At 42.5% G+C, this 27,822-nt stretch overlaps 1 protein-coding gene, 2 long non-coding RNA genes and 2 other non-coding genes across 8 annotated transcripts in view; 1 reads left to right on the top strand and 4 right to left on the bottom strand.

Moving 5' to 3' along the window:
* Ralgapb (Ral GTPase activating protein non-catalytic subunit beta) overlaps positions 1 to 5,765 on the bottom strand; it is a 100,615-nt gene extending 94,850 nt beyond the window's left edge. For 3 of the 4 annotated variants that reach the window (XM_013360564.4, XM_013360565.4, XM_078051770.1), the window contains exon 1: positions 5,627 to 5,765. The gene's annotated coding sequence lies outside the window, so the exon portion shown is untranslated. The remainder of the gene's footprint in view (positions 1 to 5,626) is intronic. The other variant, XM_078051771.1, reaches the window with a different exon arrangement.
* Positions 5,766 to 5,835: 70 nt separating this feature from the next.
* Positions 5,836 to 27,624, top strand: LOC120886647 (uncharacterized). The gene is made up of 3 exons (XR_013439686.1): positions 5,836 to 6,834; positions 22,027 to 22,127; positions 27,365 to 27,624. It is a non-coding gene; the product is annotated as an uncharacterized LOC120886647 (long non-coding RNA).
* Positions 20,135 to 25,539, bottom strand: LOC106145038 (uncharacterized). Its single transcript, XR_001229910.4, has 4 exons — positions 25,396 to 25,539; positions 24,538 to 24,676; positions 22,298 to 22,371; positions 20,135 to 20,692 (listed from the first exon to the last, which is right to left on the bottom strand). It is a non-coding gene; the product is annotated as an uncharacterized LOC106145038 (long non-coding RNA).
* Positions 21,400 to 21,532, bottom strand: LOC120887003 (small nucleolar RNA SNORA71). Its single transcript, XR_005730175.1, has one exon. It is a non-coding gene; the product is annotated as a small nucleolar RNA SNORA71 (small nucleolar RNA).
* Positions 22,775 to 22,907, bottom strand: LOC120887006 (small nucleolar RNA SNORA71). The gene has a single exon (XR_005730177.1). It is a non-coding gene; the product is annotated as a small nucleolar RNA SNORA71 (small nucleolar RNA).
* Positions 27,625 to 27,822: the final 198 nt, after the last annotated feature.

Here is a 27,822-nt window from a genome sequence, read left to right as displayed (position 1 = left end):
CAGGAAGGTGAACAGACCTCATAAGCCTCCTTGTCTACTTCATCAGCACACTGCCCATTTGAACTAGAAGTCCTGCCCTCCTTCCCTCCCTTCCAATGCCTGTGGCTTGAGTTTCAAAGCTACTATTCCCCCAGGTTCTTTGGCTGGGCCTAGATAGCGTGCTGGCTCCCCCATGCCAACTGAGAACCCCATTTCAGATTGCTTTTGTAGAAGAAGCAGGGACTAGGTCAGGGATGGGCTGTCAAGTCACAAACCTGTAAATAAAAAAATCAATGCTGAAAAAAAGAAAAATAAATATATAGGAACAAACTGGAGGCAGAGAATAAAAGTTTAATTTTACCATAGGAATGATACAACAGGAAATGAATTTCCATTAAAGTAATTTGACAAAAGTGTCCAAGATAAGCTGAAGAGACAATAGAACAGCAAACTCTAATGTGGCTAATACACTGAGGGGAAGGGCAGAGTTGGTCACTGTGGTGAGATAAATGAAGACATAACTGAAGTCAAATGATAAATCTCCTCCCACAGACTATCTGCTGTCAACCTGAGCTGCTAGCAGAGAAGTCGCCACCTTTAGTGTTCCAGAAGTGAATACAGGAAGATGATATTGCTCCCCTGCAGATCCATTAATTTCCTTCTCAACTCCATATCTACCCATTCTAGGTTTTCCTTCTGCAAGTTTCTATTATCAGGTGACTGTGTGCCGGGGAACAGCTTACAGCTTGTAAGTACCTCCTCAGAGTAACATGTAAGTTTAGTCTAAATAACAAATTACCATAATAATCAATACACTGGTGGACATACTAAGACCACAGCCTGACATTAATTATATCAATTGATACAACCACTATTTATTACATGCATTCTATGCACCAAGCACAGAGAATATAATAGTAAATAAACATCCCTGTTCCCAAGCAGCTTCAAGTTTAACTACAGAGAACAATTTTTTAAAACTCTATGAGGTAAATCCACATATCAGTTATTTCATTAAACACTTACTAAATGTTTTCTATGCATCCAGTTTGTCCTAAGATGTAGATATGGAGATATAAATAGGGCACAATGGCTGCCCAGAAGTTTTCATACTCAGGATGAGAGAGAAATCAATAAGACACCATAATGCAGTATTAATACAATAACTGATGTGATGAGTAGTGAAAGCAGCATAATACAAAAGAAACCTACAGGAAATCTCATGTACCTTTGTATAATTGGTTGTTTTCAAAGAACTTTCACATATTACTTCATTTTATTGCAATGAACTAGGTAAGAAAAAAAGTTAAGGCTATGACTTTCTCAGGGTTACATCAAATAACAACAGAGCTAGAACAAGAAACTCCAACTCTTGTTCAAAGTCCAATGCTTCTTCCTTTTGTCTGACTCCATTCCTTATACGACCTTGGACAAGTCACTTGGCATTTCTTTTTCATAGTTTCTTCATCTGTAAAACAGGGAGAATACCTACCTAAAGTGACTTAGAGAAGAAGATCAAATAAGCAACCTAAGTCAATATACTCAGGGACATACAAATGCAAGGTACACATTATAAGGTATGCCTGTTTCTCTTGAGAAAAACAAGGTATAGGGTGCCAAAATATTGAGCAAATAAATGAAATGTGCTAGATTCTAAGGCACACAGGTGAATTCAAGTTCATCCATATAACTTAATGACTAATAAATGCAAAAGGACCGCAGTTCATAATCTCTTCTACAGTCCCACTGACCCCACAAGGCAAATATCAAGCAACTTGGAAAAAAATGCAATCACCTATGTACCAGATTCTATTAAAGATCTTATCCAACACTCAAGTTAAAGGAAGAAAAGACAGGTTCTGTTTACATGTCTCCCCAAAGATAGCTTTTTCTAGTCTACCCAAAGAAAATATTTAGACCCCACATGCCCCCATTTACCAGCCCTTTTTTTTTGGGGGGGGGAGTACTAGAATTGAACCAGAGGTCCTTTACTACTGAACTACATTCCTAGTCCTTTTATTTTTTATTTAGTTCTCACTAAATTGTTGTAGTTGGCCTCAAACTTGCAATCCTCCTTCCTCAGGCTCCTGAGTCACTGGGATTAAGGCCTGTACCACCACATCCAGCAGCTCTCCTCTTTGAAACCTCAACTTACTCTGTCCAACAGAGTATCTATAGGAATAGGAAACTATTTAATTAAAAATTCAGTTCCTTAAATTTAATTCCTTAGTTGCACCAGTCATATTTCACATATCACATGTGGCTAGTGATGACCATGTTGGACACATCAGATGTAGATACAGTTCCATCTGAACAGAAAATTCTGTTTCACAGAGGTGCTTTAGATACTATACTTTTATTTTTATTACAACTCTGACTAGACTACCGTCTTTTTTAAAAACTATTTTTTTAAGTTGTTGACGAACTTTTATTTTATTTGCTTATCTATATATGGTACTAGGAATCGAATCCAGTGCCTCACACGTATGAGGCAAGTGCTCTACTGCTGAGCTACAACTCCAGCACCTGGATTATAGTCTTTTTGAGGAAAGGAATTTTGTCTCACATCTCTTAGTATCCCCAGTTTACATAGCAAAGTGTATATCATACACCAAGCATTTGCTACCTACCTATCTAACTGGATATCTCAAATAGCAGACTACTCTGTCCATTTTCCCCACTCCCAATACAAAGGCACTCAAATCTAACAACAAACAAGACATGGAAGGGGTCATGGAAGGGGACACTGTACCCAAAGGAAGAAGGCCTGCTTTCTATTCTGGATGTGCTAGAAGCAAACCATGTCACCCTGAGCAAGATACTTACTTCATTTCTTCATCTATTAAAAAGTTAGAAATAAATGCTACAGACTCTAATACTAAAATTTTAGTCATCCTGTACCAAAAGAAATCATGTATTCTATCCAAAAGGCCTTTTACATGTCAGGGAAGACACCTGCTGACAATGATGTATACCCCAAATTGAAAGGAATCACAGTTCTCAGGTTACCAGTCACTTTCACTCTTTCAGTTACAGTCACTTTCAATCTTTCCATGAACGTGTAGAATTTTTATCCTTATTTTAGAGACTTAAACCTCAGATGAAAAGACTGAGCTTCTTCCATGTGCTACCTCCAGAACTGGATACTCTGGTCATGCGATCAAAAAAATAAGAACAAGTTTCTTGGGTACCTGGACTTAACATGAATTATCCCGTCAGTTTCTGTATTAACCTTAGCCTAAAAACTGAGCAAACAGTACTTGAGTGAACCAAGAAAAATTATCCCATAAAAATCTTTACACTGTGGGGCTAGGGATATAGCTCAGTTGGTAGAGTATTTTCCTCACATACACAAAGCGCTGGGTTCAATCCCTAGCACCACATACACACACACACACACACACAAAAAAAAAAAAAAAAAAAAAAAAAACTTTACACTGTAAAGAATGTCATTATATAAAGTGTATATTTTTATTCAGTCTACATATATCACCATATTTAACTGGTATAAAAAATTTTATTGCCCCCAAACTCTAATAATGATCTTCACAAACATACTCACCTACTTTATAAACCTTACATGGTTTTAAGATTAACCAAAACCAAGTCCAAACCGAATTACTAGTCTGTTTTCTTTAAAACTTGTAAACATGTAGGGCAATGGCAGTTCAGAATTCTGCAATGCTGAATTTGTCAATTCTTAAGTAGTTCTTAAGTTATCTCTGCTAGTGAGTAGAATGAACTACAACCAACTGCAATTTCATTTACTTGCATTTACTAATACCAACAAGGCAACGGTATTCAGTGTATGACAACTAAACATTTTTCTGGACAATGAGAGGGGAAACACATGCAAAAGCCTAAGGGTAAAAGAAAGGTTTCCATCATAGAATTGATTGTATCTGAGTATGATAAAATGAGACATTAAAAACCAACCGCTGTTGATTGCACACGATTAGTCCTACAGTGCCTTGCCATTGGTAAGAACTCAATGTGTTTGTTCAACTGCTAGACAGATAAAATAATGAGCCTAACTAGCACATTCCCAAGGAGAAAAAAAAAAACAACTCCAAACACTACAAACTACCAAGTTCCTTTATAAAAATGAAAACAGAGAAAATTCTATTTGCAGCATAAAGTTTATCAACAGCATAAAAGAGACTTAAATATTGCATTAAGTAAAAGTTTTATGAGTATCTATGTAAAGCACTAGAAGGAATACAGAGATGGAGAAAATATGGTCCCTGCCCTCAAGTTACTCATAATCCAATAGAAGGGACAAAACTAACATTGTAGAAAATAATTGGTAAATTCCATTATGATGGTGCTGAAGATGAGACTGAAAAAACAAAGGTGAATGGGGGTTGGGGCAGAGGTATCTTGAAGGAAATGTGGTAGTTACACAGCTAGAGACAGTAAGAAAAGGATATGTGTATTGTATGTATGAGAGAGCAGAAGTGTGTGTTTGGATAGAGTGTTGAGAAAGCTTAGAGGACTGGCCAGGGAGAGGAACAGCATATGCAAAGAAGACCAAAAGGTTAGAAACACCATATCAATGAGTATTGCATTACTTAGGAAATTGCAAACCAACAATTTTACAGGAGATGTACTCATTTTAAAGGCCCAGGTGACTCAGAATTCCTGCAAAGAAAGTTACTTCCCACCCCCAATATCCTATCACAGGTGTAATGGAAGCCAGTGGGCCTATTGAAAAGATCCCTACGGATGGAACTTGTACTTTTAACAATTGCCCAGACATTTCTCTTGCACACTTAAGCTAGAGAAACACTGATGCAGCTTTTGAGATGCAGAATTACCTAAGGTTGTGGTCCAAACTCTGCTGAACACGTGAATCACAGGGGGAACTTCCAAAAATAATGACAGCTGACTTCCACCACCTAGACATTCTGATTTAATTTGTCTGGAGTGTTATGTGGGAATCAAGAATCTTTCAAAGCTTCCCAGGTGATTTTACCATGCAGCAAAGTTGGACAGCCACTGACCTATTTGTTAAGAACTTGACTCTGGAGCCAGACGGCTTGGATTCAAATTACCAGCTATGTGACCTTGGGAACCTAAGTCACCTAACAGCTCAGGGCCTCAGTTACCTCGCCAATAAAGTGGGGATAACACCTATCACCTCAAGGGGTTGTTGTGAACTTAGATGTGCAGAACGTACGTCCTGGCACAAAGCCTGCAGGACAGCAAGCGCTGAAAAGGGTTAGGTGTTTACTCTCATCACCAACTCTTCCTCATCCCAGCGTCACCGTGCAATGGGCAGCATCATCCCCACTGGGCGGCAGCAACTCCGCCAACCCTTCCGCTGGACCAAATTCTTTGCGGAGTTGTCTTCCAGGCTCCAGACCCGCCCCCTCCCGCGGGTTGCCAGGAGAGAGCTTCGCCCGGCCAGGGCAGCTCCCAAGGGCCAGCTTGGGTTTGCACAGACCAGAGAGAAGCCGCCGACCCTGGGGCCAAGGTACCCTACCCCGGTGGCTTCCCTCAAAATTCGGAGATGCGCTTCCGAAGGTCAGGCGCCTGGAGCACCCAGAGCCCAGAAACAAGCCTCAGCAGTCCAGCGATCGCCAAAGGGAAGAGGAGAAGATGGGAGGGGAGGGTCTAGCCGCCGCGGGGCCGACAGCCCGGTTACCTGAGGCGACGGGCGGGGCCCGCATCGCTGGGGCGGGCGCCGCCGCCGGCCGCACTCAGCTTTCCGCCTCACGCGACCCGCGCCATTAGGCCTGCTCTTTCACCGCCCCGGCCGGCCGTCCTCAGGCGGTCAGTCAGTACACCAGTCGGTGACTCTCCCAGGGCGCCTGGGGACGACGAAGGCCGGTCGGGCCGGCCGGCGGGGCTCTGCTCAGGCAACTTCCGACTGCCAGGGGCGGCGGCGTCAAATAACTCCCCAGCCAAATGGGACACTGCGCTTGCGCGATGCGCCTGATCAGAGACTTCTGAGGGGCCGAGCCGGTGGTGTCAAATAATTCCCGAGATATGGAGCCGGAAGCTGCGCGTGCGCAGCCATCCCAGAGGGCCGCGCGAGGCATGTTCACTCCTCCCTTTCCGGCTCCAGTGGAGAGCTATAAGTGAAGTGACGGATGCCGGTACCTCGGTGCAGCCGGGGAGCCACTCCACCTGTGTCCCAATGACTCATACGACAATCTAGATTCAAGCCTGCTACCAGTGCGGAGGAGTAAGGGGCTTCTCTGAAAGATCCTGGCTGCCACTCACGCTGCAGAAATTTCTCACATCCCACCGTTTCAGCATTCTTTCTTTGAAATTATGCCTTTTGCCCGGCGTCTTATTAGACAGGCACAGCGTTAGTTAAGAGCAGCGTTCTAGCCAGGCCTGGTGTGGGTTAAAAAGATGAATCAGACATCAGTTCAGAGCCTCTCATTAAGTAACTGAGTTTGATATGGGAGATAAGACTTTTAATAGCAAGAAATGCTGATTTGAGCACCTGCCATGCACCAGACGTTTTGCAGACTACCTACCACTTTAAATAATTGGTTTCGACTTCAACGAAGAAAATAATACCAGTAGTGAGGTTAGCCCAAATACCTTGTGTGTGTGTAAAGGGGGAAACTTGGGCAGAGAGAAAAGAGGAGGGAGGAATGATGAAATTCACGGAAGGGCTAGCCTTGAGACTGACCTTGAATATTCGGAGGGGGAGGGATCAGGATGTTGAGTAGTGCTGAAGGCATGCTTGTCTGAAAAGAGCAAAGAGAGAAAGAAAATGCAACTCCTCACCCTCTGAAAGGAGTGGCAAAGGAACTGGTATTCCCCCAGAACGGATAAAACAGGAGAGCAATTCCTCAAGCCCAGGAAAGTAGCTACAGAAATGAAGAGGAAAAAGGGGTAAGAATGTGCCAGGACACATTGTGGATCAAACATTTAAATACAATGTGACACATACTTTAGGAAACTCACTCAATATCTATTCCAGCCACCCCTCCTTTCCCTTTCTACACTACAGAGGCTAAAAAAGCAAAGCATGTAGTCACCAAGCTCCCTGCAAGTGTGGCAGTGAGACAGAGTCCTGCACAATAAGATATAGACTTATATAGGCCCAGGGAAACCTAGAATAAAAGGGGAGTATTGGGAAATCTGTGTCCTTCTCCTTCTGCCTACTTCACTGTTCCAACCGAGATGCAACAGGCATTTGGAGACCATGAGTGGACTGTACTAAGAAAGGTAGAAAAGAAAGACAAAAGGGCATACCCAGGCACCAGTGCAAACCCTATATTACCTTCCCGTTTTATGAGGGGAGAATCTTTTTTATGCCATAGTTTTCTGTTTCTGGAGTTTTCTATTACTTGCAACCAGACACATTCTTAACAATGAATAATGGGGGCTGGGGATGTGGCTCAAGCGGTAGCGCGCTCGCCTGGCATGCGTGTGGCCCGGGTTCGATCCTCAGCACCACATACCAACAAAGATGTGTCCGCCGAGAACTAAAAAAAAAAAAATAAATATTAAAAATTCTCTCTCTCTCTCTCTCTCTCTCTCTCTCTCTCTCCTCTCTAACTCTCTCTTTAAAAAAAAAAAAAAAAAACAATGAATAATGAACACTTGTAATAGAAGAGAAACAGGAGATGGGAATTGGAAGAGTGACAGATATAGAGGAGAGAGAAGCTTTAAATGTTTAAAAGCCTTTGAGATAATGAAAATACCTCCATCCCCCCACATTGTGGCTTTAATTAATTCCTGAAATTCTGCCTTATGGGCAGCTTTTGAATGGAATAGTGTACATTTTTACTGATTTAAATGAGAAAAGTTGTGTGTTCAATTCCAACCTAAACACCTAGGATTTTTGTTTTATGATTGTTTTTATTTCACAAATAATACTCTAAAAAATAATAGAAATTTTAAAATCCCACACATTATTATCCTACTCAAAATCATCTATTTTTTCCCATGGTCATTTTTATATGCATTCATAATTATGCTTACCATAATAGATATGACTTTGAATTGATTTTTTCTACTTAAAATAATAGCACTTAGTTTTTATCATCTTTGTTAAAATGTTTTTTTTAATTCACACAATAATTATATGTATGTATGTGTATTTATAAATGGTATAGTATGACATTTCAAACATGTACACAATGAGTGACGATCAAAGCTGGTAATTGGTGTATCTATCACCTCAGACATACAGACAATGACATTCAAAATCCTCTCTTCTAGGTATTGTGAAATATTCAATTATTGACAACAATAGTTATCCCACTGTGCTACAGAACACTAGATGTTATTCCTCCTATGCAATTCTTTCTTCATGCCCCTCTCCCCTTACCTTTATCTACATCAAGATCAACTTTTAAACTGTCACAAGTGAGAACATGCAGTATTTGTCTTTCTGTACCTGGCTTATTTCATTCAACATAATGACCTTCAGTTCCATTCACGTTGCTATAAATGACAGAATGTCATTCTTTTCCCCTGGTACTGGTGATTGAACCCATGGGTACTTTACCACTGAACTATACTCCTAGACCTTTTTAATTTTTTATTTTGAGACAGGATCTCATGAAGTTGCTGAGGCCAGCCTTGAACTTGCAATCCTCCTGTCTCAGACCCCTGAATTACTGGGATTACAGGTGTGTACTATCACACCTGGCAATATCATTTTTATACCATTGTGTGTGTGTGTGTGTGTGTTTGTGTGTGTGTGTATCACTTTTTTATCTATTCATCCATCTGTGGACACCTAGGTTGATTCCTGGCTATTGTGAACAGTGCTGCAGTAAACACATGAATGTAGATGTCTCTGAAACATAACTGATTTCTGGATCATATAGTAATTCTATTTCTAGTTTTTTGAGGAACTGTGATACTGTTCTCCATAATGGCAGTACAAATCTACATTCCCACTAACAGTTGATGAGAGTTCCTCTTTTTCAAATCTCATCAGCACTTGTTATCTTTAGTCCTTTTGATAGTAGCCATTCTAATTAGGGGAAGACGGTATCTCATTTTAGTTTCTTTTTTTAATTTTTATTTATTTATTTAGTCATACATGACAGTAGAATGTAATTTGACATATAATACATACATGGAATGTACATACATCAATCATATTGTCTATTCTATTCTGCTGCCCTTCTTATACTCCCTACTCCTCCCCTCCTCTCCCATCCTTTCTCTCTATCCAATCTAATGTGACACACTTTTTTTTCTTTTTCTCATTACAACATCATATATGTATTCCGTATAACAATGAGGTTCTCCTTCCGTCTTCCGTGCAACTCCCCTTCTCCCTCTTTTTCCCTCCCACCTCTCTTCCCTATTTACTGGTAGTCTTCTTCTCATGCTCTTCCTCCCTATCCCATTTTGAGTCACCCCCCTTATATCAGAGAAGACATTTGGCATTTGTTTTTTAGGGATTGGTTAGCTTCACTTAGCATAATCTGCTCTAATGCCATCCATTTGCCTGCAAATGCCATGATTTTATTATTTTTTAGTGCTGAGTAATATAAAATTCTGTCAAATCGGATACAAAAACATATCAAAAAGATCGTGCACCATGACCAAGTGGGATTCATCCCTGAGATGCAAGGCTGGTTCAATATACAGAAATCAATAAATGTAATTCACCACATCAATAGACTTAAAGATAAGAACCATATGATCATCTAGATAGATGCTGAAAAAGCATTCGACAAAATACAGCATCCCTTTATGTTCAAAACTCTAGAAAAATTAGGGATAACAGGAAATTACCTCAAAATGGTAATTTTGTATAAATGCCACATTTTTTAAATCCATTCATCTATTGAAGGGCATCTAGGTTGGTTCCACATTCTAGCTATTGTGAATTGTGCTGCTATAAACATTGATGTGGCTGTGTCCCTGTAGTATGCTCTTCTTAGATCTTTTGGGTATAGTCCGAGAAGGGGAATAGCTGGGTCAAATGGTGGTTCCATTCCCAGCTTTCCAAGGAATCTTCATACTGCTTTCCAAATTGGCTGCACCACTTTGCAGTCCCACCAGCAATGTATGAGTGTACCTTTCCCGCCCCCCATCCTTGCCAGCACTTATTGTTGTTTGACTTCATAATGGCTGCCATTCTTATTGGAATGAGATGGTATCTTAGAGTAGTTTTATTTTGCATTTCTCTGATTGCTAGAGATGGTGAGCATTTTTTCATGTATTTGTTGATTGATTGTATAACCTCTTCTGAGAAGTTTCTGTTCAAGTCCTTGTCCCATTTGTTGATTGGGTTATTTGCTTTTTTGTTGTTTAACTTTTTGAGTTCTTTGTATATTCTAGAGATTAGAGCTCTATCTGATGTTTGAGGGGTAAAAATTTGTTCTCAGGATGTAGGCTCCCTATTCACCTCGCATATTATTTCTCTTGCTGAGAAAAAACTTTTTAGTTTGAATTCATCCCATTTGTTGATTTTTGGTTTTAACTCTTGTACTATAGGTGTCTTATTAAGAAATTTGGGGCCTGCCCCCACGTGATGAAGATTAGGACCGACTTTATTTTCTATTAGATGCAGAGTCTCTGGTCTGATTCCTAGCTCCTTGATCAATGGAGTTGATTTTTGTGCATGGTGAGAGAAAGGGATTCAATTTCATTTTGTTGCATATAGATTTCCAGTTCTCCCAGCACCATTTGTTGAAGATGCTATCCTTTCTTCATTTCATGGTTTTAGCACCTTTGTCTAATATAAGGTAGTTATAATTTTGTGGATTTGTCTCTGTGTCCTCTATTTTGTACCATTGGTCTACCAGCCTGTTTTGGTGCCAGTACTATGCTGTTTTTGTTACTATTGCTCTATAGTATAGTTTAAAATCTGGAATCGTGATACCACCAATTTCACTCTTCCTGCTTAGAATTATTTTAGCTATTCTGGGTCTCTTGTTTTTCCAGATGAATTTCATGATTGCTTTTTCTATTTCTGCAAGGAATGTCATTGGGATTTTGATGGGAATTGCATTGAATCTGTAAAGTGCTTTTGGTAGTATGGACATCTTAATAATATTAATTCTACCAATCCATGAGCAAGGTAAATCCTTCCATCTTCTAAGGTCTTCTTCTATTTCTTTCTTCAGGGTTCTGTAGTTTTCATTGTATAGCTCTTTCACCTCTTTTGTTAAATTGATTCCCAGGTATTTTTTTTTGAGGATATTGTGAATGGAGTAGTTGTCCTCATTTCCATTTCAGAGAATTTGTCACTGATATACAGGAATGCCTTTGATTTATTGGTACTGATTTTATATCCTGCCACTTTGCTGAATTCATTTACTAGTTCTAGAAGTTTCTTGGTTGAATTTTTTGGGTCTGCTAGGTATAGGATCATATCATCAGCAAATAGTGCTAATTTAAGTTCTTCTTTTCCTATATTTATGCCTTTAATTTCCTTTGTCTAATTGCTCTGGCTAGTGTTTCAAGAACTATGTTGAAGAGAAGTGGTGAGAGAGGGCATCCCTGTCTTGTTTCAGATCTTAAAGAGAATGCCTTCGATTTTTCTCCATTTAGAATGATGCTGGCCTGCGGCTTAGCGTATATAGCTTTTACCATTTTGAGGTAATTTCCTGTTATCCCTAATTTTTCTAGAGTTTTGAACATAAAGGGATGCTGTATTTTGTCGAATGCTTTTTCAGCATCTGTCTAGATGATCATATGGTTCTTATCTTTAAGTCTATTGATGTGGTGAATTACATTTATTGATTTCTGTATATTGAACCAGCCTTGCATCCCAGGGATGAATCCCACTTGGTCATGGTGCACGATCTTTTTGACATGTTTTTGTATCCGATTTGACAGAATTTTATTGAGGATTTTTGCATCTAAATTCATTAGGGATATTGGTCTGTAGTTTTCTTTCTTTGAAGTGTCTTTATCTGATGCTTAGTTTGTAGGATGTTTTAAGCCAGGTATTGTACTACCTCTAGCTTTGTTCTTTTGCTCAGGAGTACCTAAATATTTTTAACAGCAACCAAAAAAGTCAATGCAACAAAATTATATAACCAATAAATTATTTTGCTTAAAATCTGGCTTTTACATAAAATGTAAGGTATAAAAACTGATGGCACTGACCAGAAAGACAGATTTAACACAGGTGGGGGTTGGTGGAGAAGAGATGCAACTGAGTCGTTCTTTAAAAGGTGATTTTCCTCCCTGTACTCTTTATTAATTTTTTAAAACTTCTGAAGGATTTGCTTAAACTAATATAAAGATAACATGCACATGCATATACACAAGCCTTGAGGGAAAATTAAAGACTAAACATCCAAACACTTTGAAACATGAGAAAAGTGTACATATACAACAAACTACAAGATATATGAGATGCTGTACATGCTTTTGTTCCAAAGCATGATTACTGACCAGAGATGTACAACAAATTGGGGAGTATCTTTGCCTAAAACTGTAATGTCAAAATGTCACTTTGTAAAGTGTGTTTGAAAGGCATTGCATTGGATAAAGGAGAAGCAGTGGTGTAAACTTTTGTGACAGATGTTCTCCAAAAATGGCCACAGCAATCAGTGTGACCCACCCCACAATCCTTACTGCAATGTCACTGACACTTTTCCCACTAGAGGTAGAAGCATTGTTCCCTCCCTTTGTGACTGGTTGACTGGTTAGACAGAATTGAAGCTATGTGATTTTGCAGGATAGGTCATTAAGAGAAGAAGGCTTCCACTTAACTTGCTCCCCATCACAATGCTGACTCTAGGGACCCAGCCACCATGTTGGGAGGAAGCCCAGGCCATGCAAAGAGCCCAGACAGAGGTTCCAGCCAACAGCCCTAGCTAAATCTCAACTGACAGCATCCACAGCCAGAGATCTGCATAAGGAAGACTTCAGATGATCCCAGGCCCCAGACTTCAAGTCCCTCCCCACACATACACCAAAAGGAACAGAAATAAGCTGACCCTGTTGAACTCATTCCATGGAGCAGATTCATGAGTGAAATAAGTATTGTAATTGTTTTAGCCATTAATTTTTGGGATAAATGGATCATTTCAAGAGCCATAATTGAGAAAATATTAACTGAACAGCTGCATGTGAAGAAGGCCTGTAGCCAATTTTTTTTTTCCTTTTTCTGTAACTGTAGAGAACCACCCTGGCTTAGTGCTACAGTTTGTATACAGTTTAAGTGTGTCTCCCAAAGGTTCATATGTTGGAGAGTTGATCTTTAGGATGGCGGTGTTGGGAGTTGGTGTGGACCCCTCTGTGTGTGGGGAGGCGGGGTTACTGGGCATTAAATCCAGGGGCACTTTACATCTGAGGTACATTCCCAGCCCTTTTTATTTTGAGACAAGATCTTGCTAAGTTACCCAGGCTGCCCTCAAACTTGGGATCCTCCTGCCTCAGTCTCCCAAGTCTCTTTGATGGCTGGACCCTAAAGCAAGATGGCATAGACCTTAAAGAGGTAGAGCCTAATGGGAGGTCCTTGACTCAACAGTGGGCATGCCTTGGACAGGATTGAGGTGTTTTACATGGGACCCAGGTTAATTCTTCTGGCCCCACCCAGTCTAACCTATGACAAAATGCCACAGACTAGGTAGTTTGTTTCTCACAGTCTTGGAGGCTAAAAGTCCAAGTTCCAGGTGCCAGATGATTTGACTCCTGGTGAAGACCCTCTTCCTGGTTTGCCTTCTTGCTATGCCTTCACATGGTTCAGAGATGCTCTGTTGTTTCTTCTTAATAAGGACATCAAATCCATCATCAGAGCTCCAACCTTATGCCTTTATCTAAATCTCATTACCTGGGTATGAGACTTCAACATATGAATTTGGGGCAGGGCAGGGACATACATATTCTGTTCATGATATCCTTGGAAGATTTTTTTTAGAGAGAGAGAGAATTTTTTAATATTTATCTTTTAATTTTTGGTGGACACAACATCTTTTATATTTACGTAGTGCTGAGAATCAAATCCAGCGCCCCGCGCATGCCAGGCGAGCGCACTACGACTTCAGCCACATCCCCAGCCCCAAGATTTTTGATATATCATTCCATAGTACCACAGGTACTTCCCACATGTACTGTCACACCTCCAACTGATGCAGTGACATTGTTCTGTCATTGTCTTCAGGCTAGGAAAAAGAGACAAATGGAGACTGCTCTTCTCACTCTGCTCACAGGCCCCTTGTATTGCTCCCTGCTGGCTGCAGCAAAAATCAGCATCTAAAGCCATCACAAACCAGAACCAGGCATGGGGGCCAATGCCTGTAATTTCAGTGATTCTGGAGCCTGAGGCAGGAGGATCGAAAGTCTAAGGCCAATCTCAGAAATTTAGCAAGACTCTGTCTCAAGATAAAAAGAATTCGGGATGTAGCTCAGTGATAAAGCACCCGTGGGTTAATTCCCCAGTACCAAAAATAAACAATCTGTCCTGAATAGTTAACACATGGTTGGAAAATGTGTTGCTTTATGTTTATAAAACAAAAGCCCAAATGGTAAATTTAGCATGACTAGAAAATAAATTATTCACATTTTCCTGCATACTCTGGGTAAGACTTATATTTATAGTTCTCATCGGGGAGGCATAGTAACAATCTTTGAGAAAAAGTTATCAACCAGATGATAAACTGTCATGACTAATGACATATCCAGCATTGAATAAAGTCTAGGGAAGTATAAAATCAAGAATATCTATACTGCTGGAATAATGAGTTCTAAACAATGTAACTTCCTGTGATGATAAGTATGAAATTAATCAGGAATGGCATATTTTATAATTAAAAAAAACTTGAAGGGTTGGTGTCTGGACTTGACAGGAACTGAAAGGAACCATGCCAAAAAAAAAAAAAAAAAATTGCCCTAGCCCATGCAAACCCTTGGACTGCCCTCACTAGTGTCATCCCCTCTTGCCTATGGCCTTCTTAAACTCCCCTGAGCCCACCTCTTCCACTATTAAGGGCACCATTTTCCAGGTAGTCCTAATTGCCAGCTTGGGCTCTTACTGGGTGCTCACTCATGTCCCAGAAAACACTCTTTCAAGTAAAAAAGGCCCAATTCACACATACCTTCTGCTTGGGGGCAGTGTACCTGCAGAGGTTGGTTGGCTGGTTTATGGTACTGGAATGGACCCCAAAGATTCACTATGCAATCCTTCTACCACAGGGCTACATCTCCAGCTCTTTTTATTTTTTATTTTGAGACAGGGTCCTGCTATGTTGCCCAGGCTGGCCTCAAACTTGCGATCTTCCCATCTTGGCTTCTTTAGTCTCTGGTATTACAGACTTTGCTACCATGCCTGGCTGCAGTTTTATTTAGTTGTTGTTGATATTGTTGTTGTTGTTATTACTAGTAGTAGCAGTAGAAGTACTAGGGATTAAACCCAGGGCACTCTACCACTGAGTTACATCCTAAATTTTAATTTTGAGATCTTTAGTATCCCCCCAAAATCTCATATGTTAGGCAATCTAGGAATGTTCAGAGGTGAGATGATTAGAGTATGAGAATGTAACTTTATTAGTGGATTAATCCATTTGATGGATTAGTAATTTGAATGGATTGCTGAGTGCTAAGTGTAGGCAAGTAGAGCACGACTGAAGGAAGTAGGTCACTGGGTGTGTACCCTTGGACTATATCTTTCCTCCTCATTTCTCTCTCTGCCCCCTGACTGCCAGGAACTAAGCAGCTTTCCTCTACCAAGCCCTCCTGCTTTACCTCAGGCTCAGAGCCATGGGGCCAGATGATCATGGTCTGAAACCTCTGAAACCATGAACCCAAATTAACTTTTCATCTTCTAAGTTGTTCTTGTCAGGTATGTTGTTTACAGTGAGGAAAAGATGACTAGCACAGGGTTTTGATAAGTTGCTGAGGCTGACCTTAAGCTGAGGCTGACCTTAAGAAGTTGCCTCAGCTTCTAGAGTAGCTGGGATTACAGGTGTGTGCCACCACATGTGAGAATAATTCTTAATATAAACTACATGTTGAAATGATATTTTTGATATAGTTGGCTAACTAAAATACGTTACTAAAAATTTATTTTCTCTGCTTCTTTTCATTTCAAATGTAGTTACCACAGAAAACAATGTGGTTTTTTGTTGTTGTTGTTTGTTTGTTTTGTGGTACTGAGGCTCATATTGGTTCTATTGGACAACATAGTTCTAGACTATAACAGTTCTTAAGAACCCTCATCTGCTTTGTTCAGAGCTGTATGCCCCGCTGATGCCCACTGTGCATCTGAGCCCGATGCATAGTGACTCATCTATTAATACCTGATGTGTGAATCAATAGAACTTATCTTCATACATGTGACCCTCTTGTGGGCAGAAACTTACTTGTTCATCACCATATCTCTATTCCCTGCACCATACCTACTATATCTTTGGATGGACAAATGAGCCTTCAGTCTAGCTCTCCATCTTCCTCTCTTGATTCTGTCATGTCATCTCCCACCAGCTGCTTCATATAGGTTTCTGGTACCCAGCAGTAATGCCCAGGTAGGATCATGACTTTTCTTGACGTTAATTCTGATTCTTGGGCCACCTCAGTAATACCCTTCTCAGATTTCCTCCAGTTCTAAAGACCTGGGATGACTCCTGCTTCAGACAACATTGTTAGAAGGACACTTGATATTTGGGTGTTGGCTATTGACCCTATACATGTCAGGGTCACAAGTTCAATCTGCAGAACCTCTAGATGGAGAATCTTTTAGGAAGACAGGATAACAGGCAATAATTTGACGCCAATGGAAGGACTAGTAAAATATCCAATTTCCAGTTTCCCCAGTACAAAGAAGCTTCTGAAGCCTGCTATACTCATGCTTTTTATGAAATCGGGCTGCAACAGTTTTCACTACTTCATATACCAGGAAGTGGAAAACTGGTATTAGGTGTGAGGCAGGTCCCTTCATTTCCCTGTCTGGACTTCCTTATTTTTAAAATGGAAGATAATTAAATCTACCCCACTGTGGTATGAAGATTAAATGAGGTAATTATATATGTGGGCTTAATACAGTGCATGGCATTTAATAAAAGTTCAACCAGTGATAGTGATGATTAACACCAGCCCTACTGGGATATATGCTCATCAGATAAAAATAGCTGACATTTATTGAGGCATGAAGCAGGTACCTTATCATGCATTTAACATGTATCATCTGATTTAATCCTTGCTATTTGGAGTAAGTGCTATTCTGTGGTCAAATTACAGAGCCAGAAACTGAGGTTCAGGGAGGCAAAAGAACGAACTTCAGGCCTCACGGCAATTAAGTGGCCATACCAGGTTCTTATGATTTCATTAGGTGGTCTCCCAATGCAGGCCAAGTAGGGCATTCTGGTGACATGGCATTTGTAGCCCTGGAGGCCAAAGGACTTACAAAAACTACTCCTGTTTCATGTTGTCCAGGCTGCCACTGGCCTCATTCCCATCCCTGAGTGCTGATAGGCACTTTCCAGCTGTCAGGCACTATGCTGGCGTGTCTGTTGGCTGTAATGAGTGTCACTGTGCTCCCTCTAGTATTGGGCACAGTGGTGGTAAACATCAAGATTTCTCATTAAAAAAAGACAGAAATTCAGAGAAGACTGAACATGAGCTTTGTGGAAGTTGAGTGCTGCCCACAGCCAGACCTTGTGGAGTACAAATGTGCTTTGGAAGTTGAAGTATTTTCCACCTGTAAGACTTCTAGAAACAGTTCTCTCACCTGAAACAGGAGCTCAATGCTCCGAACTCCTGGGTGCAGACCCTCTATGTCTTCCTGTTTCTGTTCCTGTAAACAGTTAGGTTCATGACCTATGCGAAGCTCCCCCACAAGGAATCTTGGTTATCACTGTTGTTGGTTTAGGTTTTATTTATTTATTTATTTATTTATGTTGTTGCTTTTGGTAACAGGGATTGAATCGAGAGGTGCTTTACCACTGAGCTACATCCCCAGCCCTTTTTATTTTTTTGAGACAGAGTCTCACTAAGTTGCTTTAGGCCCTGCTCAATTGCTGAGGTTGGCCTCGAACTTGTGGTCTTCCTGCCTCGGCCTCCCAAGTTGCTGGGCTTTCAGGCATGTGCCACCATTCCCAGCTACTGCTATTGGTTTTGAACCAAGGTCATGGGTTAGGTCTATCAATGGCTGTCTTCGGGTGACTGTGCTTTACCAATTATTGAACTTATGATTGTGGGCAAGGGGCAAGGAGAGTCAAGAGGGGGAACCTGGCCCTGAGTGCAGTGCTGACTTAGTGATCTTGGTCTCATCTGGATGTCAACTTCACCTCAAGCCGACAGATGGTCAAAAACAGGAGGAGCACTGCAATGGACTCAGACACCTCCTGCCTCCAAAGGTCACTGGGCCTGGTAGAGAGAGCTCTCTAGCACCCCTAATTGTTGTAGTCAGTTTGGTCACTGCTGCAACTAAAAGACCCAAATGAGGACAATTTAGGAGGAAAAGTTTATTTGAGGGCTCACAGTTTACAAGGTCTCAGTCCATAGATGGCTGATTCCCGTTCCTCAGAGTCCAAGTCAAGGCAGAATATCATGGAGGAAGAGTGTGGTGTAGGAAAGTAGCTGGGAACATGGCACCAGGAAGCAGAGAGAGACTCCACTCACCAGATACAAAATATATACCTCAAAGGCATGCCTCTGTAACCCACAGGTCCAGCCACACCTACTTTCTACAATTACCACCCAGTTAATCAGTGGGTTAATACATTGATTGGGTTAAGGCTCTGATAATCCAATCATTTCATCTCTAAACCATCTCACATTGTTTCACACATGAGTTTTTTGGAGACACCTAATATCTAAACCATAGCCAGTGTGTGCTCTGATAGTTTGTAGCTTACGTAGGCTGCAGTCAATGCTCAGCAACTTGGTGGGATGTCTCAAAAAAAAAAAAAAAAAAAGACTCAAGGTGTAGGTCAGTGGTAAAGTACCCCTGGGTTCAATACTTAGTACAAAAAAAGAAGTGATTGGCAGAGTGCTCTTCAGTTCTTCAGTCCTAAGAATGCGCCTGCTAGCCTTGAGGTGTCTGAGGGCTTGGTTTCCCCTCAGCCCCTGTCACAGTGAGTTCAGTTTCAATTGAAGAAATAAACCAATGGACTCTCCCCTCTCTGTCACGCCTTTGGGATTGTTCCTTTGTATGGACCTCACCTGAAAAGTGAAGACAGATCATGTGCTTACAGGTGGTTATACACACACATGCTGAGCGCATTGTTGCTACTGAACATAATCCCCAAAGAGCAAATAGACCTGGTGATAAACAGAAATCCCAACACCGGCATTTGCCTACTATGCTTCCAGAGTCCTCCAAGGGACTCTCTTTGTGTACTCTACTCCCACCTCTGCTCAAAACCATCCCCCTAAGTTCACTCCAGATCCTGGTGTACTTTCATCACCTAGGGCTCAGAGCACCACTGCCTTCCTCCAGATCTTTGGCCCTGCCTTTTTGCTATGTCCACCCCACTATCATCTTCCCTCCCAAAGCCCCGACCCCTCTGGGCACAGTGGCACACACCTATAATCCCAGTGACTCAGGAGGCTGAGTCAAGGGGGTTGCAAATTTGAGGCCAGCCTTAGCAATAGCAAGGCCCCAGTACCAAAGAAAAAATTGTTAAAAATAATGTATCAGTCAACTATTTTCTTCAACTTTTTTTCCTTTTTTTTTTTATGGTACTGGGAATAGAACCTGGAGTTGTTTTAACAGAGACACATCCCCAGTTCTTTTAATTAAAAAAAAAAAAAGTAGTTGTAAATGGACAGAATGCTTTTATTTTTTTGTTTTATTTATTTTTATGTGGTGCTAAGGATAGAACCCAGTGTCTTGCACATGTTAGACATGCACTCTGCCACTGAGCTACAGCCCCAGCCCTTTAATTTTTATTTAGAGACAGGGTCTTATTAAGTTGCTGAGGATCTTCCTAGATTGCTAAGGCTGTCCTCAAACTTGGCATCCTCCTACCTTGATCTTTAGAGGTGCTAGGATTATAGGCCTACACCCCTTCCCTCAGCCAACTCAATTCTAACTTCTACGTGTGAGCTCCTAGAAGCACATAGGATTATCCAATCTCTAGGAAAAATCCTACATCCCATCTCATAGTCCCCAGGGCAAACCTTGAGAGTGTGTCAAGGGGTAATTCTCAATGAGTGAAACCAGAAGATCTGCTCCTGTGACCCACCTTCTCTACACTCAGCCTGGCTGGTGCACAGAGCTATTAGCAAACAAATAAATGAAAAGCAAAGAACAAGCAGCAGGGCATGTTTCAAAATTTATTGAGGTAAAAGGACAAGGACACAGCATAGAAAACGTCATTAGCATTTTTTTAGATCTAAACAGTTAAAACAGGAATAGGCAAGAAGACACAGAAGCTGGCCACACATGAGATGGACACCAATCTTCCCATCCAGGGATCCGTGGCACTGCTGAGGAGAGGCAGAGCCAGCTGAAGGGTTTCCACCTATGAACCCCAAGTCCCCAGAATCCAAGGCTTTCCTTGCCCTGATCGTACAGAGTAAAAGTTTCCACGTTGTGCTGAGGCAACAGTGGCAAGGTCTGACAATGTGTCACGTGGCAACATCACACTTCACTTTCTGCTGTGCCAGTGTCCACAATCAACACCACAGACCAAGAGAAAGTTAGTCCAGGCCAGCGGCTTGGAATTTCTATCTCAATCTCAGAAACACAGGTTGACTTGGCTTCTTGGCAATAAATCACCATAAAGAGAGCTGGCACCCCATGTCACCATCCTGAAAGGGTCAGTGCCTCTATCCCTTGGGCCTTCTTTCCATAATCTCCAGATCCAAGGAAGCATCCCTAGAGTGAGGAGAGGGCCACAGAAAGGGGAGGTTAATGAAGTGCTTTTTCTTTTTCTTTTTTTTGTTTTCTTTTGGTGGTGATAGAGATGGAACCCAGGATCTCACATATACTAGGCAAGTGCTCTACACTAGCTACATCCTTATCCCTACCCCAAGTGTTTGGTTTCCAATGGCTAAATGGTTATCCCATTTTTCTTCATGGTGACATCAATGAGAATGTACCCAATCCATTAGATATGAGCTACCAGGTTTTTTTCACGCCAAATGAAAAAGGAACCTCAATACTAGAGAACAATCAAAAAGTCTATCCCTCCCTGCTATCACTACTGGCCTGTACATCTGTCTCCTTGGTGGGACAGGAGCTTTCGCTCAACTCAACCTCTAAGTCTTCCTCATGCTGCTCCCTACTCCCTGGGGTACGTTCCTACTGCCCAGCACACTGCCTGCCTAGCCTTACGCTTACAAAAGACTGCTTCCTTTTGAAAATTCTATGGCCACAAACACGTGTCATTTAATATTACACTTATTCATTATACATCATTCATCCTGGTTCCTTTGAACATCAAAGTATCTAAACCTTGATGCAGATGTAGTTTGGTCTCTGATAACAGGAGGCTAAGCCATAATGTCTCCCATCACTGATTCTCATTCAGCGGCCCCCAGCATCCCTGAGGTCAGAATATGTTGGCAGGAAAGAAGCGAGAGTGTGTGAAAGCACCAGCATTTGAGAGGGACAGACTGGACCCTCCAAACACGGGAAATGGCTTTCAGCAATTCCTCTCCCTGCATTATGGATGATCAGAGCACAGGCAGCCCGTGATCACTTTTGAATGCAGGTACACACACAGGCAGAGACAGGTCCAGGAAGAGCAGCAGATGGTAGTAGCCTATGGCATAGTACAGGGAAAATTCATGAAAATAGCCCAGCCAGCCATGCACAGGACCCAACCATGACCGTTCTTTTCTAGAGAAACCCCATACAAACTCCTTGCCCAGGAGAATCAAAGAGAAGTCACTTTGGACATAAACAGTGGAAAAATGTTAGGGTTGTAATGGTAAGAATCATGGGGTTTCAAGTACAACAAAAGTCATTTCTGTCACCACTTCATTTTTTCAAATAAAAAAATTAGGTTCTGTTTGATGCAGAGAAGCATGCCTTTAATCCTAGCAATTTGGAAGGCTGGGGCAAGGAGGATCCTAAGTTCAAGGCCAGCCTTAGCAACTTAGTAAGTCTCTATCTCAAAATACAAAAGGGATGGAGGTATAGCTCAGTGGTAGAGTGCCTGAGAGAGCAGCAGAAGGGATTCTCATGCCACCCATTTATCATTACAGTATGCTGTTGCTGGTGCCCAGGTAGAGAGGGCAGATGTCCCAGAGACCTCTCATTCCACACGTGGGACCTTGGAGGCTTTCCCCTGCAGCAGCCACTGAAGGTATGTGAAGGGTCAGGTGTGATCTAGAATTGGTTGGGTGGGTGGTAGATTTGGGGACCCATGGTACCACCTTTACCTCACCTCTCAGCTCCCCTACATCATCACCCAGAGCCCCTGGGAACAGGGCTGTATCCAATACGAGAGACTAGAAAATGGACCAGAAATCTTACCTCAAGATTCCTGGGGTGTAGAATGTTCCTGACAATGACAACTCCCATGATGCCTCTGTACACAGTGGACTCATCTGCAAGAGACAAGGAGCACTGATGGGCACCCAGGTGTCATTGCTCACAGCAGGACATGGTAAGCACCAGGAAACAGTTTGGCACAGTAGCTACCAGACACTAAGCATCCTAAAAATGTTGGCAAGCACACCATTTCTTCACAAATAAGAGTTAACTCTAAAGAGGGAGACAAATAGATGGTCAAAGGCAAGGCAATCAATACTGACTATGTAACCAGCAACAGGCTGAAATGAATGCCAAAGCAGGTTTGTGGGAGTGTTCCGGGCTGCCTGGCAGTGACTCTTCTGGCTGCTGAAAGGAACTTCAACAACACACATAGACTGTTCCCAATAGCAGTAGTAACACACACATTGCAGCTGCCAATGCCCTGGAGTCCAAGGTATGAGCAAAACTGAGAAGGAGTGTGGGAAAGCTGCCAGAAGCAGAAGGCCAGGGTAAGACCTTCCAAACACAGGACAGTTCTTTCCACATTTCCTCTGCCTGCACTACCAAAGACCATGACATGAACACCCCATGATCACTTACGAATGCAGGGGCAGAAAAGGACAGAAGGCTTGCTATAAAAGGAGACTAAGGCAGAAGCCAGGAGCAGCCAGCCCAGCTGAGCACAAGAACCCAGCAATTGTTTCTAATACTACAAAAATTCCTTCATCATGACCCAGATAGGTAAGGCAAAGGGAAGACACCTCTAAAGAAAACTGATAGAGTTCTTAGGTTGTGAAAGACAGGGACTTGTGCTCCTCGAACAACTGGCTCACTGTATTCCTGCTTTCTGGGGAACTAAACTGAAGATAAGAGAAGCTCCCAAAGATAGGAGGCGGAAGTGAAGCAACTGAGATGTGGGTACAGATTAGCATGATACCAAAACCCTTCCTGCTGTTCATGTAAATGTTCTGCTGCCAATACACCAAAGAAGGGATCCCTGAAGATTCTGAACCCAAGCAGGCAGAGCAACAACCAGATGCATATCAAAAACCCCAGGAAGGATAAAACTGGGAGCCAGCAAGAATCCACCTTCATCTCACTTCCATCTGTTTCTCAGAATATGTGATGCCTGGGGAACCAAAGCCCCAGACCTCCGGGGGACAGACCTCATCTTTGGAGCACTCTCATCCAGCTGTTTTCTGGCAGGATGGAGACACTTCTCACAGGCCCCTCTGCACTAAGGTACCACCTTTCCAATAAACAAGAAGTACCAGATGAGTCACCTAAATGTTACCTAGTCAAACTCATCCTTGTAAGCATATGGAGAGCTTCTAGCACAGTAACTAGCTGTTTAACAAATGTGGGCTGTTGTACTAATCTATGAACTACACCATTTCCTCATGAACAAGGAAAGAAGTTGACAATTCCACAGGGGCAAATAATCATCTTCCACAGAGAACTTTTCAGATCATTTTTGTGCAAACTCTGATAATACTGTAGAGGTTCTAGAAGGTTCCCTCATCACTTGGGACCCATCTTCTGCAAAAGAGACTCAAATGGATAAATTCTTGCTGACTGTCTAAGTGTCAAGCTCAAATAACCCTAAGCACTATGCAGTTATTTCTTCCAACATAAGCTTCACCTGCCCCAGGAAAAGCTGGATATGGTGCCATATGCCAGTAATTCCTGATGACTTGGGAGGCTTAGGCACGAGGATGTCAAGATTAAGGCAAGTCTGGACAACTTTGCAAGACCATGTCTCAAATTAAAAAAATGAAAAGAGCCTGGTATATAGCTCAGTGTACAAGACCCTGGGTTTAATGCACAGTATTGAAAAAATGTTCATGGGAAGACCAACTTCTGGTCAAAACGCCTAAATTATTCATTCACTCATCCACCCAATTACTGTGCATCTACATGTAGCCAGACATAAAGGCTCAAAAGCAAAACAAAAGCAGACAAACCCTTCACCCACCAGAGCTTTGGCAGCTTCCCTACTTTACAGAAAGTAAAGCTCAGGAAAATGAGGAAACTTAGCCAGGATCTACCCAGGTCTTTCTGGTCCCCAAACTCAGCCATGTACCCCACCCCAATACCTACACAGGTATCTGCACAAAGGCTTTGCCACACCGTTTTTCAGAACGTGGTAGAGCTCCATCACCTTCCCCTCTACTGGTGTCCACAAAAGCAATATAGGAGGCACCCCCCATTTCCAGGTGCTCATGAGTAGCAACACTTACCCAGGGACAAACTCCCCCTGGACACTGGGCGCCCACCGGGGAGTGCGGAGAGAAGGGGACACTGGGTGTTGCAGAACCAGTGAAAACGTCCAAGGAAGAGCTGTCATCTGTCTGCAAGAGAGGCGCACAGCAGCGAGGCCTAGGCAGAAAAAAGCACGGGGAAAGGGCTTTCAGTGAGAAGAGGGACGCGAGTCCAGACGCTGCCCCTCTGGGCCCTTAGAGTGTCCTTAACTTAAACTTCAACCAACCAGTCTTCAAAATGGGTTTTAGGTCTTGCTTTTAAAAGTTGTGGAGGGGAATATTCATCGTGACACAAAGATTGACCCTATGAGACGACGGACAAGAGGCTTCGGGTCTTTGAATGCCAGGAGTCCAAGAACCGGGTGTGAAAAACCCCGGGGCGGGCTGGGGATGTGGCTCAAGCAATAGTGTGCTCGCCAGGCATGCGCGGGGCGCTGGGTTCGATCCTCAGCACCACATAAAAATAAAATAAAGATGTTGTGACCACCGAAACCTAAAAAGTAAATATTAAAAAAAAAAAAAAACCCGAGGCTCTGCGCGACCCCCGCCCCGCTCCGGGCCCACCGGCGCGCCGTGGCCGGGCGCAGACCGACACGGAGCCGAGGCCGCGCGCCTCTGACGTCGGCTTGGGGCGGCCGTGGAAGCCCGCTGCCCACCGAGGGCCTCTTCCCGGGAGGCCCCCGGCCCTGCGCGCAGGATGGACCCCCTGCTTAGCGCTGACCCCGGCGGCTGCTCCGCCCCCGGGGCCTCGGTTTCCCGGGGTTGACAGGGACTCCTGGAGGCCACCTGGGGTCCTCGCACAGATGACGCCTGGAGCGCGCACCCTCAGGGACTCACTCGGAGCGACCGAAGGGAATGCACCCAGGTGCAGAAAAGTGCTGAGAAGCATCCCGCAGCAGTTACGCGACACTCTACGCCCCGCAGTGCCGGCGGAACTGCGGCTGCGCGCGCGAGGGCAGCCTAGAGCGGCGGCTGAGCAAGTGGCCCTGCAGCGCCCCTGGCTGAGCGGAGCTGAGATTCAATCAGCCACTAAGACACTCATTCAGGCTTCCTTGCAACCAATCATTATTCCTTCAGTCCATTGTTGCACTCACCCACCACGCATCTGCATCATATGCAGAAAATATTTATGGAACATCAGCTTCATTATCCATCCAATTATTCATCTATACCATTGAGCCACCCATCCTCCCATCCATTTAAATAGCTATACATATTTATGCATCTATACATTCATCTTTTCATCCATCAACTGATCTAGACTTCCATTCATCCAGAAAACTTACTGAACAGCTACTTTAAAAAAATATTTAATATTTATTTATTTTGTTTTAGTTCTCGGCAGACACAACATCTTTGTTTGTATAGTGGTGCTGAGGATCCAACCCAGGCCGCACACATGCCAGGCGAGCACGCTACCGCTTGAGCCACATCCCCAACCCCGCGAACAGCTACTTTTTATCAAAAACTGGACTAAGCATTGAAAATGAAACGAAGAAGACAGACTTTTTGTTGATTATATCCTAATAGGAATAATAAACAAGTTAGAAAATACAATAATTAAAAATCATAATGAGGGGCTGGGGATGTGGCTCTAGCGGTAGCGTGCTCGCCTGGCATGCGTGCGGCCCAGGTTCGATCCTCAGCACCACATACCAACAAAGATGTTGTGTCCGCCAAGAACTAAAAAATAAATATTAAAAAAATTCTCTCTCTCTCTCTCTCTCTCTCTCTCTCTCTCTCTCTCTCTCTCCTCTCACTCTCTCCTTTAAAAAAAAAAATCATAATGAGTGCCACAAAGGAAGTGGGTAGAATGGTATAATATAATATCAGTGGTGACTTGTTTAGCCTAGTGAACAGGAGGGCTTCTCTGAAGAAAGAATATTTAATCTAAAGTCTAGTGGAAAAGTAGGAACTAATCATGAAATGATAAGTAACTTCTATTTAGGAATGTACGAATGTGAAACTATTGAAGATGTAAAGATCATAGAAGTAGATGAACACTTCTTCTCTAGTGTATCTTTTGGTATAGTGCCTTCTGTCAATGCTATTAAAGAATATTAATATAATGTCAATCAATGACTAATATATTTGAGCACAAGTATTTCAGGAATTTTAATTCATTTAATCAGCATACCACTAAGATCACTAAGACGCTCATTCAAGCTTCCTTGCAACCAATCATTATTCCTTCCATCCATTATTGCACTCACTGACCACGCATGGAACATTTGTTATGGACAAATGCTCCCCAAATTCATATGTTGAAGCTCTATACCCTAATATGATGGTGTTAGGTGGTGCGATCTTTGGAAGGTGTTTAGGTTTAATCAGGTCATGCAGGTGGAGCCCTCATAAATAGGGTTAGTGTCCTTAGAAGAGGCTCTGGAGAGCTTGTTTCCCTCTTCGGTCATTTGAGAACATGATGAGAAGAAGCCATCACTCTGTAAACCAGGAAGTGGGCCCCCACAGGTCAGAATCTACTGTGCCTCCATCGCAGATTCCCAGCTTTCAGAATTTGGGGAAATAAATTGTTATTGTCTATAAGCCACCCACTTTGTAGTATTTTGTTATAGCAGCCTAAAATAGGCAAAGACATCCATCCTACAGGGTGAACATTATTATTATTTGGTTGTTTTTGTTTTTATTGTTTGTCATTATTTATTTAAACTTTGGATTTTCATTTCCCAGAAAAGTGGAAGAAAGAAAGGTTTGATCCCATGGGAAGAGTTTTTGGGACTCACTCCTAAAAGTCTTTTCCTTTAAGATCCTTTAGAGATCCTCCACTGCATGTGTTCTACTGCAGGTTTGACAGCTGTCCAGGAGAAAAACTTCCAATTCTCCAATCCAGTCAAATATTATGTCTTGCCACCATGGTTTGAAGAAAGAAGAGAGCCAAATGTCCTTGAACCTGACTCCAGCATCTTCAAGAATATTTGGGATGGGCACTCTGGCATTTTCAAAATGGAGTTTCCCAAGTTTCAGGTTTCGGTGAAGTAACTCCTCCAAAGCCCCTTCTGCTATTCATGCTGGGATTTATTTTTTTCTTTCTTTCTTTTACCGTAATGCAACCTCAGGCTGTGCAAAGACAATAAACATCTTTACAGTCCTCCATACCAGTATAGACCTTCTCGACCCTGTCCAGGAAGAGCTCTCTGGCACAAGTTCACCTACAGCACAGCAGCGCTGTCGCCTCGGCGGAGCGTGCAGGCTACAGAGGGATGTCGCCACCCATCAGGCCCCGCGAGGACGGTGCCAGCCAGC

Source organism: Ictidomys tridecemlineatus, chromosome 5 (assembly GCF_052094955.1).
Source record: "Ictidomys tridecemlineatus isolate mIctTri1 chromosome 5, mIctTri1.hap1, whole genome shotgun sequence".
In the NCBI taxonomy this organism is placed as follows: Eukaryota; Metazoa; Chordata; class Mammalia; order Rodentia; family Sciuridae; genus Ictidomys; species Ictidomys tridecemlineatus.
The sequence above is the reverse complement of the archived record's forward strand: the minus strand, read 5'-3'. Positions and strand labels throughout refer to the sequence as shown.